The 12,161-nt window shown below is 42.1% G+C and overlaps 1 protein-coding gene and 1 non-coding gene across 2 annotated transcripts in view; one reads left to right on the plus strand and one right to left on the minus strand.

The window, feature by feature from the left end:
• Nucleotides 1–12,161, plus strand: part of DHX8 (DEAH-box helicase 8) — a 53,452-nt gene that overhangs the window by 2,813 nt on the left and 38,478 nt on the right. The window lies entirely within an intron of this gene.
• On the minus strand, nucleotides 1,336–1,408 carry TRNAE-UUC (transfer RNA glutamic acid (anticodon UUC)). Its single transcript has one exon. It is a non-coding gene; the product is annotated as a tRNA-Glu (tRNA).

The following is a 12,161-nucleotide window of genomic DNA, read 5'->3' on the forward strand; positions in this document are numbered from 1 at the left end:
TAAACAGTCACCCAGTAGTGTCCGACTCTTTTATGAAAGGGCATGCCTTATCTTTTCTTCCTCAGTGGTGGCCAGCATGGAGTTATGTAAAAGAAGTGACTTTTGGATGGCCTCTAAGGATGCGGGCTGGTTGCCAGAAAATACAACCAGGTGATCAGAGGGTTGGAATTTTCAGTCTTCCCCAGTCCAACCTCAGGAAAAGGGACTGGGGCTAGAGTTTGAGTTCAATTACCAGTGGCTGATAACTTAATCAATTATGTCCATGTAGTGAAGCCTCTGTAAAAACCCAACAGGACTTGGTGTGCAGAGCTTCTGGGTTGGTGAACACATGATTCAGGAAGGGTGGAGTGCTCAGGGAGAATGTCCTTCCCACTCGCCCTGCGCTATGCATCTCTTCCATCTGGCTCTTCCTGAGTTATATCCTTCTATAATAAATCTGTAGTAAGTAAGTTTCTAAGAGTTCTGAGTTTGTTATGCTCTTGCAAGTTAATCAAATCCAAGGAGGTGGTCATCGAAGTTTCAATCCAGAAAGCTGGTTGGGCTTCCCAGGTGGCTCTCACAGTAAAGAAACCACCTCCCAATGCAGGAGACATAGGAGATGTGGGTTCAGTCTCTGGGTCGGGAAGATCCTCTGGAGGAGGGCATGCAACCCACTCCCATACTCTTGCCTGGAGAATCCCATGGGCAGAGGAGTCCAGTGGGCTACAGCCCATAGGGTCACAAAAGTCTGATACGACTGAAATGACTTAGCACACACACGTGCACAGGTAGGTGACAACCTGGACTTGGAATTGGCAATTGGCAAGTGGGGTGGGGGACAGTCTTGTAGGACTGAGCCCTTAACCTGTGGGGTCTGATGTTTTCTCCAGATAGATAACATCTAAATTGAGTTTACTTGTATGACTCCCAGCTGGTATCAGAGAATTGCTTGATGGTGTGGGGAGAATAATCACCTATTGTAATTGGGTGCAGAATCCTACCTGCAATATCTTTTGGAGGGACACAGTTCAGAACAACTGTTTTACCTTTGTGCTGTAAATACATCACTGGGACTGGCTTCCCTAGTACGGAATAGTCATTTCCTTGGTATATTTAGGAGGGTGGATGATTGGTTCCAGGACCCTCCAAGAATACCAAAATCTGAGAGGCTCAAGTCATTTATCTAAAATGGTGTGATAGTGTACAGAGTGTTTGGGAGAAGAGAAGATTCCAAATAATGGAGTTTTCTAGTAAAAGGAGGGCTACATTGTCCTGATGATTCTAGTATGGTATAGTAAAGGTGTTTGGATTTTTCTTTTTTCTTTTTTTGACCCCATATGGCTTATGGGATCTTAGTTCCCTGACCAGGGATTGAACCTGGGCCCTCAGCAGTGAAAGTGCCAAGTTCTAACCACTGAACTGCCAGGAAATTCCTCTAGACGATTCTTAATTCAGGATCGATCAACAGTAGAAATGAGGACTCCTGGCTAGCAATGGTTGATCTGTATAGCAAATGTATATAGGTGCTTCGGGCCAAAACCAGTTCTGCATCAAAGACTACACCTGGATTTTACGTTTGGGGAGAACAAAAGATTGGCTAGTTCTGCTTTTGTACCTTTCAGTTAGAAGGAAAATACTGAACAAACAAAATTCAGTTAAAGATCCAGGTTAGATTGTGTCTGGTCAAAACAGAGATTTTATTTTACATTTGGATTATGCTTTGATATTGCACAACTTTGAATTACTAGTAGTATGTGACATATACTATGACATACATCACACCATCACACATAGCATACTACATGCTAGGTACTATCCTGAGCTGTTTATGTTCATTAACGCATTCAATCCTCACAATAATCCTATGGAGGTACTTTGGTTCTCTCCATTCTACAGATGAGAAAACCGAGGTTCAGAGAAGTTATGTGTCTTGCCCAAGATTACAAAGCTAAGAGGTGGAAGGATCAGAATTGAATCCAGGCTACAGAGCCTGCATTATGATTTTCTGCCCTTGGTGACTAACTTGTCCTGATTTGCTAAGACGTTTTGTATTTGGTACTGAAAGTTTCACCTCCTGAGAACCCCTTCAGCCCCAGGCAACTCACGACGGCTGGTCATCTTACCTCTGCCTCTCAAATACAGCTTTCCAAGGTCATCTGTTTTTAAGTAGAGCCATAATTACCTCTAGCCTGTGTGCTGTTCAGTTCAGTGATTGCTAGTAAGATAGAGGGGTTGTGAAAATGACCTTGATCAGGCTCTTGCTGTTGAAGTGGATAATATATGGAGAAAATCTGTGGAGAGGACGAACAGGAGCCAAGGAAAATATTTCCAGATCGGCAATAAATAATGACTAAAAGAGAATGGGGTGGGTGAAGAGCTGGCTGTGACTGAGGCCAGAATAGGACTGGAAATGCCTAATATAATGAAGGTGGCGATGGTGATGGCGGTGCTTCTCTAATATTGGTTGAGTGCCTTGTACCAGGTTCTGTGCTAAACACCTTTCTCATTCAGCCTTCACGACAACCATGTGAGATAGGCACTAGTATTCTGCCACTTTACAGATGGCAAAATTGAGACCAAGGAAGTTAAAGGAAAGGAAAGGAAGCAGCAAAGGAAGCAGGTGACTTCTGGGTGAGAAAGACGAAGTGGACCTAGGCCTGTTTTGGCTCAAAAGATTTTTTCAGTATGTTTCCTACTTCAGATTTTTTTCCAGAATCTCTAAGGACACAGCATTTTTTCCAGACTTGTAGGCTGTTCAGACTGGAAAACAGGAAAAGGACTGAGTGCCAGCCTGTCCCTCGTGCTCACCGGATATTTCCCTGCAATCAGTGAACTTCTACGTGCAGAACTTGCCACACGTCTGCGGTTTTTCTGAGTGGGCTTAAGTCAGGCATCTCTTATGTGACTTGGCTAGACAATTGGATGTTAATGAGTGACTGATGAGAAAACTCAGGAGACAATTACCTGCAGGAGATCTGAGTGCTGCAGGAGAAGCTGTGGGGGTGTCTGTGTTGGGCCCCCCTGAAGGGCCCTCCTTTATTTTATAGGCTTTGATGTATTATTCACCTACCACCCCTGAGGGCTTGCAATTAATTTTCATTTATCCTGGTTCTTTACCAGAGGGTTACAAGTTACAAATGGCCCCCTTTCTGGTGTCCTACCAATCTTTCCTTTTAAAATAATGCCCTGTTAATGGAGAGAAAAGAGCTCTGTAGAGATGGGTAATGTATGAAGGAGTTTTTGTTTTGTTCTAAGGAGTGAGTGTCCCTAATTTGCCAAAATGCCAGTGGATGCCCTTGATTCTGCTTTCAGAGAGAATGCATTAAAAAAAGGAGTAGGGTGATACACTGAGAGATTACCATACTAAGTGAAATGAAGTCAGAAGAGAAAGAAAAATACCATACTATTTCATTTACATGTGGAATCGGAAATATGGCACAAATGAGCCTATCTACAAAAGAGAAACAGGCCCACAGATATAGAAAACAGATCTGTAGTTGCCAAGGGGGAGGGGATGGGGGCGAGAAGGACTGGGACCTGGGATTAGCAAAACGTAAACTATTATATGTACCCACTCCAGTGTTCTTGCCTGGATCCCAGGGACGGGGGAGCCTGGTGGGCTGCCATCTATGGGGTCGCACAGAGTCGGACACGACTGAAGTGACTTAGCAGCAGCAAACTATTATATGCAGGATGGATAAACAACAAGATCCTACTGTTTGGCACAGGGAACTATATTCAATATCCTATGATAAACCATAATGGAAAGTATAACTGAGTCACTTTGCTGTATAGCAGAAATTAGCACAACATTGTAAATCAACTATACTTCAATAAAAAAAAAACACCCAAAAAAGAAATAGGGCATTTGTTTTTGTTTTATTTTCTTGTTACCATGTGCTTTAAAAAAAATCCTTATCTAATGGATGAGCAGTTTGATTTAGTCAACGAGGCTGAATGGAAGGGTAGCTGTCTGCAAGCATTCTTTTTTTTTAATTACGATAAAATGTGTATAATGAAATTTGTCAGTTCAGTGGCAGTAAGTAAGTACATTCGCACTGTTGTATAACTATCACCTCCATCCATCCAGAGAACTCTTTTCATCTTGCAAAACTGAAACTCTGATTCTTTAACTCCCCATGTTTTGCCTCTCACTTTTCTTCTGATAGTCTGTATTAGGATGGTCAGAAGAAGCATTAAAGACATGAATTGGTCTCCATTAACTGACCCAGCTTTCTGCTCATCACTGTTTCTCGGAAGAAATGATTATACAACCACATGGATCATCTGCCTCTAATAGGGTCAAATGAGTAAACATTCCCCCTTTACAATTGTGGGCAGGGAAGGGGCCTTGGAGTCATAATTCCCTGAGGCCTCTTAGATTCAACTGGCAAACTCACTGGGTAATTAATGGTCCAGTTAATAGTCAGATGGAATACATGCTGGGCTGACATTATTCTGAAGAAAGATTAGGCAATAGAATTTTTTTTTAAGTTTTCAAAATATTTAAAGATAAAAGGTGCTCAATTGTAAAGAATTTTAAACTGTATGAAAGGATATAAAGAGAACATTAATTGTTCCTCCTTAGTTCTCTCTTCTGCTTCTTGTGCTTTTTTCTGGATTAAATGTGTAGAGAAGCATATGTTTTCAAGTATGTTTATATCCATCTGTATTATCTATTCTTTTGTTTTTTTTTTCCCCTAGCTCTAAAAATACACTTATTGCATCATCTATTCTTTAAAAAGGAACGTGTGTGCGTGCTAAGTCGCTTCAGTCGAGTCTGACCCTATGGACTGTAGCCTCCAGACTCCTCTGTCCATGGGATTCTCCAGGCAAGAATACCGGAATGGGTTGCAATGCCCTCCTCCAGGGGATCTTCCCAACTCAGGGATCAAACCCGAGTCTCTTATGTCTCCTGCATTGGCAGCTTGGTTCTTTATCACTAGCACCAGGAAGCTCCTTTAAAAGAAAATAACAATAGAATATCATTGTTTATATCGCTCTGCCACTTCAGGACTGCCCTGTGTTCCCTATATGGACATACCATGATTCATTATGTCATTTTCTTGGTGATGGGCATGAGGGTTGTTCGTAGTTTTTCACTAAGCAGCGTGGCACTGAACATGTTAATGCATTTGGTCATATAGTTTACATATACTTACGTGCACCTGGCTACAGGATACATTCCTAGAAACAAGATGTAAAAACTGGATGGACAGTGCCAGCTACCAAAAGCTAAAAATTTAAAACAACTGCTGACCTCTTGGGAAGCTTGGCCAGCCCTTGTGACTCTATAATCTGAAGAGATGCTGGCCCAGTAAGTCAGTTAGGACCATCCAACTGAAAAAGGTGCCCTATGGTTTTGGCACCTGACTAACGTCAAGTTGGGGTACTCCTTGCACTGAAAAGTTTCATCCTCATTATAAATGGTCAATTTAGCTCTCTGATTTCCAGCCCCTCTTTTTAAACTATATATATTTATATTATATATAATATTTTATTTAATATATATATTTATAAAATAGATATTATATATTATATTTATTATATTATATATAATAAATATATATTATATACAATATTTTATATACATAATATATATAAAATACATATTTGTTTTTATTTGGCTGCAGGTCTTAGTTGCCACATGTGGGATCTAGTTCCCTGATCAGGGATTAAACCTGCACCCCCTGCTTAGGGTGTGTAGAGTCTTAGCCACAGGATCTCCAGGGAAGTCCCTCTAAGTCAGCCTCTTGATGACTTTGGTGAATATCAATCAATTCTTTGGAGACTGCTCACCCATCTAAGGGGACCAATGCAATTTACCATCTATTTTTTCACTTAGGGTTTGAGGTGATCAACCAAAGGACAGCTGCACTGCTGAAGCATTTAGCCTCTACGGCCCAGTTGCTCTGCTGGATTGCTGGCTTGAATGACCAAATGCTCAGAGCTACTCTGAGACCTGGAATAGGGCTGAGTTCTCATTAACCCAAAAGCCCAAGGGGATCCCAGGGTGATCTCGGCTGACCTGGAAGAGTCTGCCTTACAGAACATTTATCTTCCCATGGCAATTAGTCTATTTCCTAAAGATTGGGTCTGGTTGGAATCCAGCCAGGACCTCCAGTTGTCCAAGGCAGATCTGAGTTAGAGATTCGCACCTAGCTGATTCTGCCTGTCCAAAAGGAACCAAAGCATCTGTCATGTGCCTGGGGAGTCAGTGACAGATGCCTTCTAGGGAGTGCAGGAAGAGCTCCTGCAACTTCAGCTGGAGATTCCCCAACTGACAGCAACGCCTCTGCCTCCATTTACATTTTGATCTAATTTCTGCATGTGATTTCTGAACTTGTATTCTTCTGGTGACAAGGGAATAAAGCAATGACAGGCCTCAATCATCTTCATGTGCTCCCTGGAAGAAATCATGTTTTCTGCTCCTGAGATTATCTACTAATAGAAGGGCAGGGTTTTCACCTCCACAGGACTTAGGCAGTGGAATTCCTCCTGCCTCCTTGAATTAGCTTCACATGGCACTGAAAGTAGCAAAAAGGGATTGGTGCTGTGTTTATGGTCCATAAATAATTCCGTAGCTCCTGCAGTAATTTTTTTTCTTGAGCAGTTTGTGTGTGTGTGTGTGTGCACGCTCAAGGCACAGATTTCTCCATATTAAAATTTTATTTATTTTTTTGTGCTGGGTCTTCATTGCTGCGAGTGGGTTTTCTCTAGTTGCAGCTCACGGACTCTAGAGCACGGGCTCAGTAGTTGTGGGACATGGGCTTAGTTAATCTGAGGCATATGGGATCTTCCCGGACCAGGAATCATTGGCATTGGCAGGTGGTTTCTTAACTACTGGACCACCAGGGAAGTCCAAGGCATAGATTTCTGAAACAGATTACTTGACTAGCAAGACCTCTCAATGTGAGATCTAATTGTCTCTAGGGCCAATAAACACTGACTTAAGAACTTTCTGTGGGGCTGGCAGATCTGAGAAGTGCCTCTCTCAGGAAGTGGGGATTTAAGGTCTCTGAATCTGCAGGACATGAATTCATGATGTGGTTAGAAATGCTCAGTTGCAGATGTAGCATCATGCAGTGGAGTGCAGAGCAAGACAGCCCAAGTTTGAGTAACACTTCTGCCCCTGGACAAGTCACTTCGTGCTTCTGAGCCACATTTGTTCATTCTGCAAACGGTCACTGAGCATCAGTAGCACATGGAATCAACGAATGAGTTTACCGAGTACCCACTATGCCCTGGCACTGTGGTAGGTACCTTCCCCCAGTTTTCTTCCCTGTAAAATGTAGGTAATACTGTACCTGCTCTCTATTCCTCCAGGATTGCCGTGGGACCCAAAACAAGATAACGTGGGAAAATACTTTGGAAGCAGCAAACCATATAACCATGTAGAGGCCTGTTACCTTTGCTTTTCTTTTCCCCCAGATTTTCCACTTCCTCTGTTTTCCCTTCCCATCCTTCCAAGTCTGTACGAGCTTGCCTGGGTGTGGTTTCACGGGGCTGATTATTCACCATGCCACCCAAGTCTAGTGTAGACACATAGCTGGGAGTGTAGCATTTCCTTCTAAACCCATGCCCTTAGGCACACGTGACATCTTGAAATCTACATCAGTGGGAACACCAGCTTCCCACACGCTGTGAGAGATGGAGTTTGAATATGTGTATGAATCACGTGAAGTGGAAGGGTTGAGTTCTGTGGCTTTGTACTGTTTGTTCCCACATCATCAGAGATGAGATCTGAGTGATCAGGTGAACTTGATCTGCAGCAAAAAGAGCATGGGCTCAGGAGTCAGACCCTCTGATCCAGGCCTCTGTTCTGCCAGTTACTGATTGTTTAGGTGGCTTGACCCAGCTAAGGCAAAAAAGGGAATCCAGTGGAAGGATCCTTGTTGTTGTTCAGTCACTAAGTCATGTCTTGCTCTTTGTGACCCCATGGACTGCAGCATGCCAGGCTTTGGGGTCCTTCATTATCTCCTGGAGCTTGCTCAAACTCATGTCCATTGAGTCGGTGATGCCATCCAACCATCTCATCCTCTGTCGTCCCCTTCTCCTCCTGCCTTCAATCTTTCCCAGCATCAGGGTCTTTTCAAATGAGTCAGTTCTTTGCATCAGGTGGCCAAAGTATTGGAGTTTCAGCTTCAGCATCAGTCCTTCCAATGAATATTCAGGACTGATTTCCTTTAGGATTGACTGGTTTGATTTCCTTGCTGTCTGAGGGACTCTCAAGAGTATAGCACCACAGTTTAAAAGCATCAGTTCCTTAGTGTTCAGCCTTCTTTATGGTCTGACTCTCACATTCATACATGACTACTGGAAAAACCATAGCTTTGACTGTATGGATCTTTGCTGACAAAGTGATGTCTCTGCTTTTTAATACGCTGTCTAGGTTTGTCATAGCTTTTCTTCCAAGGAGCAAGCGTCTTTTAATTTCATGGCTGGAGTCACCGTCCATAGTGATTTTGGAAACTAAGAAAATAAAATCTGATCCTGGATATCTAGAACTGGGGATAACCAAACTCAGGGACTTAAATGCTTTCAGGACATTCTTTTCTCTCTGAATTTTAACCCTGTCTATGCATGGCCTTTATTCTTTCAGTTCAGCTTTTCCCCAGAGAAGAGCTCATGGCTTCTGGCAGCTCTTGTTCATATGAGCTGCTGCTGCTAAGTCACTTCAGTCGTGTCCGACTCTGTGCGACCCCAGAGACGACAGCCCACCAGGCTCCCCCGTCCCTGGGATTCTCCAGGCAAGAACACCGGAGTGGGTTGCCATTTCCTTCTCCAATGAGCTAACAGATCATAACTTTACTATTAGAGAAGGCCTGGTCTCTTCCTTCAATTTCCATGTCAAAAATGCTGGAGCAGTCTGATTGGCCTGGCTTGGGTCATGTGTCTGGTCCTAAACCAATCAACCTTTGCAAGGGGAGGGGCAGAAAGGGTCATGTGGCAGAGATAAAACCATTCCTAGAGATTAGGGAATTGATTGTGAGCCTGACAGCTAACTTTTTTTTACAGTTACTTCATTTCTCTGAGTCTTAGTTTTCTGACATGTAAGTGCGACTAATAATACTGTCCAATATCACAGTGAGGTATACAACTCTCACATTTTGACACTTTCATCTTGTTCTTAGATTTAGCTAGTAGTGGAGGCTGAAAAATAATGAGACAAACTGGGAAACCTTTAATGTATTGAAACAAAAAATTTGGTGACATGCAATATTTACTTTCACATATCAAAAGTATGTGTCCACCCAGTCCATTCTGAAGGAGATCAGCCCTGGGATTTCTTTGGAAGCACTGATGCTAAAGCTGAAACTCCAGTACTTTGGCCACCTCATGCGAAGAGTTGACTCACTGGAAAAGACTCTGATGCTGGGAGGGATTGGGGGCAGGAGGAGAAGGGGACGACAGAGGATGAGATGGCTGGATGGCATCACTGACTCGATGGACGTGAGTCTGAGTGAACTCCGGGAGTTGGTGATGGACAGGGAGGCCTGGCATGTTACGATTCATGGGGTCGCAAAGAGTCGGATGAGACTGAGCGACTGATCTGATCTGATCAAAAGTATGTAAAGCAGTTACTTTAAAAATTAAATTAATTAATTAATTTATTTTTGGCTGCTCTGGTTCTTCATTGCTGCTTACCCTGGGCTTTATCTAGTTGTGTCGAGAGAGGGCTACTCTCTAGTTGCTGTGTTTGGGCTTCTCATTGCAGTGGCTTCTCTTATTGAAGAACACAGGCTCTAGAGTGCATAGGCTTCAGTAGTTATGGCACATGGGCTCAATATCTGCAGCTCTTGAGTTCAAGAGCATGAGCTCAGTAATCGTGGCACATGGGCTTAGTTGCCCTGCAGTATGTGGGATCTTCCTGGACCAGGAATTGAACCAATGTCCCCTGCAATGGCAGGCGGATTCTTTCCCACTGAGTCACCAGGGAAGCCCAAACCAGTTACTTTTAAACTCAAATTTGTTTCCTAGGCAAGATCTAAATTCTGGAATTCAGTGTCTAATTAAATCATATGGGGGGAATCAGGAGGAGTAACATATACACACTACTGAATATAAAATAGGTAACCAACAAGGAATTACTGTACAGCACAGGAAACTATACTCAATATTTCAATATTTCATAATAACCTATAAGGGAAAATAACCTGAAAAAGAATATACATACATACATATATATATATATGAATCATTATGCTGTACACCTGAAACTAACACGATATTGGAAATCAACTATACTTCAATTAAAAATATAAATAAACAATATCTTTAAAACAGGTCTTTCCTGGCAGCTCAGATAGTAAAGAATCTGCCTGCAATTCAGGAGGGTTCGATCCCTGGGTTGGAAAGATCACCTGGAGAAGGGAATGGCAACTCACTCCAGTATTCTTGTATAGAAAATTCCACGGACAGAGGAGTCTGGTGGGCTACAGTCCATGGGGTCGCAAAGAGTTGGACATGACTAAGAGACTAACACTACTGGTAAATGAAACTGTGTGAATATTAAAAAATATAAATTGATCTGAAGAGTATTATAAATATTACATAACTAACAAAAAGACAAAAAACACTAGTGTAGGCATAAAAGAACATAATTCAATGGGAAAGTTTTCTGTTTTATGCAAACCAGGTTTACAACTAATAAAGGGAAAGGTAAAATGTAGAAAATTAAATGGATAGTTTTTTAAATCAAGGATTCAAATTATAATAAATACATTGATAATATATCATTCTACATATACAACTTTTAATATACAAGAATATGCAATGTATGTCTGTCTTTTATATTTACAGAAATAGCTGAATGACACCCAAAGAGCATGTTTCTGTGTGCTCTGGAGAAAGAAAGATCTCCTTTGAGAAGGGATGTTAATAACCTGAGCATCATTTCCAAAGTGGCCAGAGAGTCAGTGTCTTGATCACAAACCTGCTTGAAATTTACAGGTAGCTGTGAATGACTGCACCAAGCCAAGGCAATTGGGGACAATATGGCTCTTAGACGGAGTTGAAGGATACAGTTCCAGGCTTAAATCATCCCTGCTCAAATTTACTCCTGAAAAGCAGTAGAAATTGGAGGCCCTATCATTTGAGACCTGGCCAAATGGCCTGGCTGACCATCTCCCCATTCCCTTGTATCTTGCAGATACTACCTACCTCTTGGGGTTGTGATGATAGTGACTAAAGTATTATTATACTCCTATCATACTATCATATGCCTACTATATCATTTAGTAGGTACTCAAAACCTACTGAATCTCTTTCTTTTTCCTGTGGCTCAATAAAAAAAACTTTGGAAAATCATGGGCACATAAACAAAGATGGCTATAGACATTCATTCTGAGAGCAGGCCACATGGCTCAAATATTGACCACGGTATCCACTGATTTGTTTAAAAGTGATTCCCTGGTGGCTCAGACGGTAAAGCATCTGCCTGCAATGCAGGAGACCCGGGTTCGATCCCTGGGTTGGAAGATCCCCTGGAGAAGGAAATGGCAACCCACTCCAGTACTCTTGCCCAGAAAATTCCATGGATGGAGGAGCCTGGTAGGGTACAGTCCATGGGGTCACAAAGAGTTGGACATGACTGAACGACTTCACTTTCTCTTTTAACTTTCAGAGGATCCCACAGTGATTCTCAATTTGATTCAAGCAAGCTCAATTTGAAAAATATCTTAGTATTCTAAGTGCTTCTTGGCCCCTAAGGAATCAGGCAAGCTAAAGCATGTTTGGATGAAGATTCACATTTAGCCCATGAAACTATATATTGCAATAAAATGCTTATATTTTATCTTGTATGACACAGCCACATGATATAATTATACTGCATGGTATGCCAAAGGCTCAGAATAGCAGAACACTTATTTAAATTGCAGTTTAGAATTTCTCAAATCACTACCTTTTCCTAAGAAGTCCGTGTCCTCATGACATTGTCAGTCCAATTAAACAAAAAAAGCAGGAAATATAGTTTATCATTTGAAAATGCTGTCTCCATCTTATAGCAGAACATCTAGCCATGTGGCTTTGGGCAAACCATTTGATCTCTTCAACTTGAAAAACATTTTCATGCCTACCACGTGCAAGGTTTGGGGATGGACTTCTGTGGGATGATTCAGACATGCCTTTGATGAGAAAGGCATGCTGGGTAGGGATCTTCAGTAGAAGTAAGTAGAGAA

The sequence above is a fragment of the Bos indicus genome, chromosome 19 (assembly GCF_029378745.1).
Source record: "Bos indicus isolate NIAB-ARS_2022 breed Sahiwal x Tharparkar chromosome 19, NIAB-ARS_B.indTharparkar_mat_pri_1.0, whole genome shotgun sequence".
NCBI lineage: Eukaryota > Metazoa > Chordata > Mammalia > Artiodactyla > Bovidae > Bos > Bos indicus.